At 37.8% G+C, this 7580-nt stretch overlaps 1 protein-coding gene and 1 long non-coding RNA gene across 3 annotated transcripts in view; one reads left to right on the plus strand and one right to left on the minus strand.

Moving 5' to 3' along the window:
* The window catches only part of zbtb16a (zinc finger and BTB domain containing 16a), a 155918-nt gene extending 154341 nt beyond the window's left edge, over positions 1–1577 (minus strand). For both annotated transcript variants that reach the window (XM_014003944.1, XM_014003943.1), the window contains exon 1: positions 1474–1577. The gene's annotated coding sequence lies outside the window, so the exon portion shown is untranslated. The remainder of the gene's footprint in view (positions 1–1473) is intronic.
* A 94-nt stretch (positions 1578–1671) lies between these two features.
* On the plus strand, positions 1672–3180 carry LOC106514607 (uncharacterized). The gene is made up of 2 exons (XR_001309903.1): positions 1672–1759; positions 3117–3180. It is a non-coding gene; the product is annotated as an uncharacterized LOC106514607 (long non-coding RNA).
* The last annotated feature ends 4400 nt before the right edge of the window (positions 3181–7580 follow it).

The raw sequence follows: 7580 nt of genomic DNA on the forward strand, positions 1-7580 counted from the left end.
ATATAAAAAAATGGACATAAAAACATTTTTATCTGGACCTGGATTAAGTTCAATATTTCCAATGACTAAAATACTATTAAACAGAAGTCTTAAATGTTGTTTCCAACAGGTTAAAACATATCCGTGCCTTTAGCACTAATGTCTTTTGTCCACTGATGAAAAACAGCATCAATAATTAGTAATAATAAAGAAAAGAAAGAATGAGGGGGAAAAAAGAAAGAAAAGCTGCGAGCGTCTAGACAGCGCTGATCAGGGCAAAGCCGCGCCAGACAAATTCATACACGGTGCGTTATGCAAAATACCAGACACTACAGTACATTAGGAGAGATTCTTTCCCTCGGAGACAATATGGATAGCTGACAATGACCATATTAAGCAGACTTTCACGGGTGAGTGGGGGAGCAACACAATCGATCAGATCACGAGCTGCGCGCAATGACGCGGCAGGCACAAGAATAAACAGCATAATTCACACCGACAAATGTGATCAAACGGTCTCTACGAGGGATTATCTGAGACACTGACGGGGAGAGAGAGGGAGGAAAAAAGTGTACAAGAGCCAAGCAGAGCAGCTTGGATCGTCAGCGCGCAGGTGGACTGAGTTTAAGGCAAATTTAAAGACTGGAACAACAGCCTGCATCCAAGCGCAGGTACGGTCTGAGGATGAACAGGAAAAGGAGTGTGAAAGATCAGACACACTCAATTCCCAAATCAATCYGAATCTGTTACTACCCCCCCTTCCACACACACTTCACAGTGTAGCTACTGCGCTTGCAAGTCGATTATTGATAACCAATCACACATCGAGTTAGCTGTCAATCAATGGGGTCTGACAGTGCAGGCTTGTTTTGCGTCTCAAGTCATCATCATGATGTCATCACGGCTCATAGAGGCTAAACTGGTGATTCTGGAGACAGCAGGACGAGCGAGAGAAAAATGCCTGATAAATGGCACAATTAACAGTTTAGTGGCGGAAAAAGGGACGAGATTTCTCCAAGAAAAGTGACGCGCGGTCATGTGCTGTCTGGCTCCCGGTGAAAACAACCCAGACCTCACGTCCTCCGACTGCGAGCTCCTGAATACTAACCAGACATGAGAGAGGTGGGGGGGCTTACGTCAACCTTACAATAGGCTACCGTGCGTCAATGCAAACTTCGACACCTTGCAGCGCAGTCAGGTAAACACTTGTTTTCAGTCAGAAAAAAAAAAAAAAGTCAGGCGCGTGGCTCCAACTCCGCGTGCCAAAAAGAGAATAAAATCAAATAAAGTCTTGTTTTGCTGCTGCTAACTTCAGCAGCAGAGGGGTTGAACGAGGACAAGCCAAGCGCTCCAAAAAACGCACGCAAAACATCCATATGGTGAATGAAAGTCCGCTGGATAAACAGAGRCAGACGCGTTCAAAGAAGCGGCTCTGGTGCCACTTGTCGCCGGGGAGCCTGCAGCCTCGTTCAGCCCCGCCGGCTCGGTACTCACCTAAGTTGCAGGTTCTGACTCCGTGTAGTGGACGGGGATTGGGGCTACAGCATAGTAAGGCAGTTCGCAGTACCCGCTCTCACTCAACACGCACTAACTCCTTTCTTCTCTCGCCTTAGCAAATCAACACGGAGCTGACGTCAACGCAGCCAGTCAGCCAGATGAGCAGCGGGCGGGCGGGCTGGCAGCCGCCGCTGCGCTCCGCTCTGTCCAAACACTGAGGAAGTGAGACACCTAGGGGGCTGTGTCATGTCAAACGGCTGTCTTCACTGTATGACAGTGGAAGGTGAGGGCCACCGCACCTCTGTCCAGATGTGTGATCGCAGGCAGTTACAGTCGCAAACAGGTGTTGGAGAACTCCAGCAAGGGACAGACCGAGYTTTACCCTGAAGCTCCTGAATCAGGAACTCCTCTGCCCACCACAACATTCTCCACTGACACTCTGAATGGTGGAACATCACCACAATTAAGATAAACCTCCCAGATTTCATTGTATAAGATGAAGAAAACATGTAAAAAATGTTAGAACAATGACTGAATTGATGAGTCACTTTATTTGCTTTATTGATCAGCCCATCATGAAAGCAGAGGTCTTTAAAGTACTTAAAAAATAACTAAGTAAAAGTAAAAAACACCTCAGCAGTGAATGACTTAGGTAAAAAAAATTCACTGATAAGAAAAATACTTAMAGTTATAAAACTGTTCACAAAAGTTGGGAAAGTAAAAGTACTTTTACACACTTCAAGAAATATACTGTTGRATTTAYTRAACCAAACTGGTTCCACTAAACCAAGTGGAGTACATTGAGCAATATCCACATTTTCTTTTAAAGAAAATTTGCTTCTTATTTTCTCAACTAGGTTTAGTGGAACCATGTTGACATGACTTGGTTAAATATATTAAACACTTACTTTTTTAGAGCACAAAAAACAAGTTCAGACATATTTAATTGTGTAACAAGTAACTATGTGTACAATTTTAAAGTACAAAAGTAAAAGTATAATTTTTAGGTTTTAAATGGAATGAAATAAAAGTAAATGTAAGGCTTTAAAAATAATTGGTAAAAATTACAAATCCTCAATTGCAGTTCAATTTCAACTCTGTTTATTTATATAGCACCAAATCACAACTGTTGTCAAAAACAAAAAATCTAAAAAAGGCAGCAGATTGTGTTTTGAATCCTCAAAGTTACTTAAGTACTGTAACAAAGTAAATGTATTTGGTTACTATAAACCTGTGCGTGAAAGTAACACGTCTTTTTTTAATTTTGTAAACAGCAATGCTTTAACAGTTAGCCAATTACTTTAATGCCTGAATCAAATCAAACGTTGACTARAAGTGCAAAGAAACTAATCGAAAAAACAGTAAAGATGTAAACCAAAGTAAATCGAAGCTTTKATGTTGGACAGGAGAATATCTGTTCTTTAGGTTTTGGTTGTGTAATTCCATCACCTCTTCTGTATCCAACAACATGTTTTTTATTTTAATTTTCTCCATTTCTAATTAAAGATCAGTCTAATCAATCATTCATTTTATTTATTTAGTTTAGCAGCCAGAAGGTACTTGGAGGGGTAAAGGGAAGGGGGGTTCATTCAATGCTATCAAGCTGTTTTCATATTTGTACCATTTCTGTCCATTTTCAGAGAAACATTATCGTTTGTGTGCAGCATAAATCTGATAGGAACCACATCAATGGCTGAAGAAGAAGAAAAAACCAGGARGGAAATGCACTTGGAGCCATTTGGATATGCGTCTTGTTTTATAAAAACATACAGGCTAAAGAATAATTAGGCTTTTGTAGTCCAGATAATTTTGGAAGTGCATTACCAACCCCTGACTGCTTTCATTCTCCACATGCGTTTCACAAATGAGCAGAGATGCAGTGGATGGTGCACCTCATCATTATTTGGTCCGATAAAACTCTTAAGTCTCTTCGACTAAAAGCATATGTTAGAGCTTGTCTGGATATAAACTTGACTGATGATTTTGTCTTAATGCTGACTCGAGGCAACCTTTTAGCTTCACTTTAATTGCCTGCTCTTCTAATTCTTTTGTTATGTTGCCTTTAAAGGCTTCTTGTGAGCTCCTTCTCCTAAATTCACAAACACAAACTGTCCGGCTTTAAGAAAGAAGGGGAAACATCACTGTTATGTGTACACAATTCAATTTATTTGGGATTTAGCGGTACAGACATCTATGTTCCCCAGATCCAATTGGATTAGGTGCTCTCCTCAGTTTGTATCAAGCACAAAAAAAAAAAATCCCAGCAACCCCTGGGACGTCACTTTGTACAACATCTAACTTTCATACACTGCAAAAAAACTGTCCACCTAACCAAGTTTTAAAATCTTATATCAGCCAAAAAGTCTTTTTGATCTTGTTTTGAGACTGATTTACTAAACAAGAACTGATTGTGTAAGAATAATCATCTTGTTTTCAGAACATGTAAGATTATTTGTCTTGTTAGTCTGAAAATTTGACTCAAATTAAGTCAAAATTTTTCTGCCAATGGAGTAAGAAAATTTTACTTGATAAGATTCTTGAAATACTTGATTTGACTCATTTTTTTCTTATTTCAAGAATCTTAGCAAGTAAAATTTTCTTACTCCACTGGCAGAAATTTTTGACTTAATTTGAGTCAAATTTTCAGACGAACAAGACAAATAATCTTACACATTCTGAAAACAAGATGATGATTCTTACACAATCAGTTCTTGTTTAGTAAATCAGTCTTAAGACAAGATCAAAAAGACGTTTTGGATGGACATAAGATTTTAAAACTTGGTTAGGTGGACAKTTTTTGCGGTGTAGCTCTTAGCTCCATTTGTTATCATTTTTTGTTTCACTTTTGAACGGCAGCATTTGCATGTATATATTGCAGCCTGCACATAGAATAATAGGAAATGCAAACAAAGTGAAGGCCTGGCATTGTTTGAAAGAACCACCTTCATGACGGATCTTAAAACTAAGCTAATTTGATGCTGAAGGGTCAGAGTATGTTTGGTTCAGCCTTGTACATGACGTTATGTATAATCTCATCATTTTGTGAGGTTTTGACATTAAAGCACTCTGAGGATTAGTTGATGATGCTATTTATACTACCACACACAATATTTGCTGAGTATCTGTAAAATGTACTGAATTGGAGCCATTTTGTGGTGGCTATTGATTGGCAGTGGTATTAATTATACATTGGGTTGACTAAAAGTGAAACAGCTRTAGATTGATACCCAAAGGATTCATTTCTAAAAGTAAAAATAAATGTTTTGTTTAGTAAAATATCTTGCAAAAAATGGACACAGCTGACTCCAAAAATCAATAGCAGTTTTAAAAACAGGTCTTGTTTATATTGAGAATGACTAATTAGCATGTTTCCTATGTTAATGGGATATATTAATTTATACCAAACAAATTAGAATAGACTGTTTCGTGCAATGCCTGATTCTAGATATGAACTTTGCAAAGTGCTGAAAGAAGGATCATTAAGTAAACCTCTGATGTTGGGAGGGCCTCATCATCCAGGTTGATGAGTTAAGTCACCTTTGTGCCTCAGGCTCACATCAACACTCCACCGAGTCGGGCTGATAAAATAGAAGCAGAGGACAAGTCAGGTCAGAGTGGGCTTTCTAAAGCAGGCTGGGGTCATTCAGCGTCTGCAACAGATCACTCAGTGAGCTCCATCACTCAGTGGCTGACAGCAGCTGCATGTTGTTTGGATAAAGACAAAATGATTTTAAAAAAAGGATCAAACCATAAGAATTTCAGCCAAAGTTTAACAGTTGAATGTAAATATATTTAATTCACTTTAAGAGCCCGTTGTTTGAATTTGTTTCCATAAAAAGCTTTTGTCACCTTTTTTTTTTTACAGTAAGTGTGAGCATGACAGTTCAACCGTAACGCCACCGTCATTTCTATTTATGTACAAGTGCTTGTTTAAATATTTTTTTTTCTGGATTTGGTCTGATACTTCATGTTAAATAAACAAAATAAATTGAAGGGAGTCAAACTGCTTGCTGTTTTTCTTGAAACTAAAAAAAAAACATCCTTTTACAAACAGATTAAAAGCTGTTACAAATTAAAGGTCGAGCATTTCCTGAAATACTGCACATCACCCTCCAGTTTTAACATTTTAAATAAGAACATTATGATGAGGAATACCAATGAGCGACAAACCTTTTAGTCAAACTTTGTAAATTATTTTTTCCATGATTTACACAAGATTTTACAAGATGAATTCATGAGAATTTTCTTTAACGGTACAGAAAAATCAACTATTTTGACATATATGCGCACTATTGCCGTTCATTTTTGGTGGTGTAGACAATAAATAATTTCCATCTTGATTAGTGCCAGTTCTTGTTTAAKTTTAGTTGCAAAAGAGAAAATATTGTTCTGATTGTGGTAATCAGTAGCTTCCCACATCACTGCAGAAGGTGCCGGCAGTCACAGGTTATAGCTGGTTAAAACAGAAAACAAGGGTCTGAAGGCGCCTTTCAAGGAAATCTCATTTCCTTTAAAATACAGCAGAGCTCTGGGAATTTTTGGATTCATCCAGGCATGGATCACAGAGYGCTTCATTACCTCTGAGCCGCATGCTGTGCAGGCTTACCCGTGGATAAAGAAAAAGGCACTCCCTTAATCTGGCAATAATCCACCATTTTACTGAGGGAAAAGAAGATGAGGGCTAAATTATAAAAACCAGATCACCACAGCTCTTTAAAATAATACTATGAGCTCGACAACGATTCACTCCCTGCGTGATGTTTTGGCTTGGAATGGGGCAATTAAGTGTGGGAGGTTTGTTGTCTACAGTGGGTTACATGGTTTTCCTTTTTGTTCCCACAGAATTTGAAAYATATTTCTGAATGGACCAATTGTGATCAACAATATAAGCACATTTGTAAACAAAAGCATAATATTCTCTTAGATTCATAAATAAACAAAAAGAAAAAAAATGGAACAACCAAATTGAAAAAAAAAAACAGAAAAGTAATTGAAGCCAAATTGTCCAGTTTTAAAATAAAAAAGTGTTTAAGTTGAGCAATATTTTTAATCTCTTGTCATTTATACCAAAGTGTTTTGTGTAAAATATTRGCTTCTGACAAAGAGGCCCCACACACTCCTGATCATGAGGGCAGAGGGTTAAATTTGTTGTCTGATCTTCAGAAAACCCTGACGGACGAAGCAGAAATAATTTGCATGGAAACATGAAGTCTTTGAAGACTTATCTGTCTACACACAAACGCTTTGGAAGGATTATGTGTCATTTTTTATGCATAAAATTTTGAGTATTAAAATGATCTCATTTTATTACGTTCAGAATGACTCATTACAATAGTCAGCTTTACTTTTTTGACTAAAACAACGTTTTGGGATTTTGAAAAATTCCACGTTCTAATGTAGCTGATTTTTCTGTCTCAGCTGTATGTTTTATAAATTGCACCATTTCTCTGAAAATTGTGAAATTCTATGCAAAAAGCCCACTTTATTTTTGAACAAGTCATARTTTATTGCTTATCTTAATAACGCATTTGAAAGCAACATTGTTTCCTCTCAGGTTGTTCCAACATGCAAATGAAGTTGTAAATCCCCACCACAGCACCAAAAATTTACTCTTCCACCACAAAAATACACTGTATTTTTAGTGGTGTATTGTTGCATTTGTGTGGATAAGGTTTACTGAGAAATATTCTTCCAGCTGCTTTTACTGGGCTTTACCTGCAATGTRCCTCCTGCAACACATTCCCAGGTTGTGGTTTCTTCCGGCCTCCTCATAGCCTGACACTACCAGGAACTTTGAATTTACATGGTATGCTGTTCAAAATATTTGATTGGTTGKCTTATTTTGATTGACACCTTTTCTGACCAACTGGGTTCTATTGGCTCTTCAGAACCCAACATATGTGTCAAGCTTCTCTTGTTCCTGCCTGCACAGGTGCTTGATTGACTGTAGAATCAGCCAATCAGCTCTGAGCTTCATTCTGACACCACAGCTGTGTAGCCAATCAAGTTACCTTTTATTGGATGTAGCTTTAGGAGGGATACTACTTAAATAAATGTTTGATGTGTCAGCCATTTATATACATACATACATATATATATATATA

This window comes from Austrofundulus limnaeus, unplaced genomic scaffold (genome assembly GCF_001266775.1).
Source record: "Austrofundulus limnaeus strain Quisiro unplaced genomic scaffold, Austrofundulus_limnaeus-1.0 Scaffold21, whole genome shotgun sequence".
Taxonomy (NCBI): Eukaryota; Metazoa; Chordata; class Actinopteri; order Cyprinodontiformes; family Rivulidae; genus Austrofundulus; species Austrofundulus limnaeus.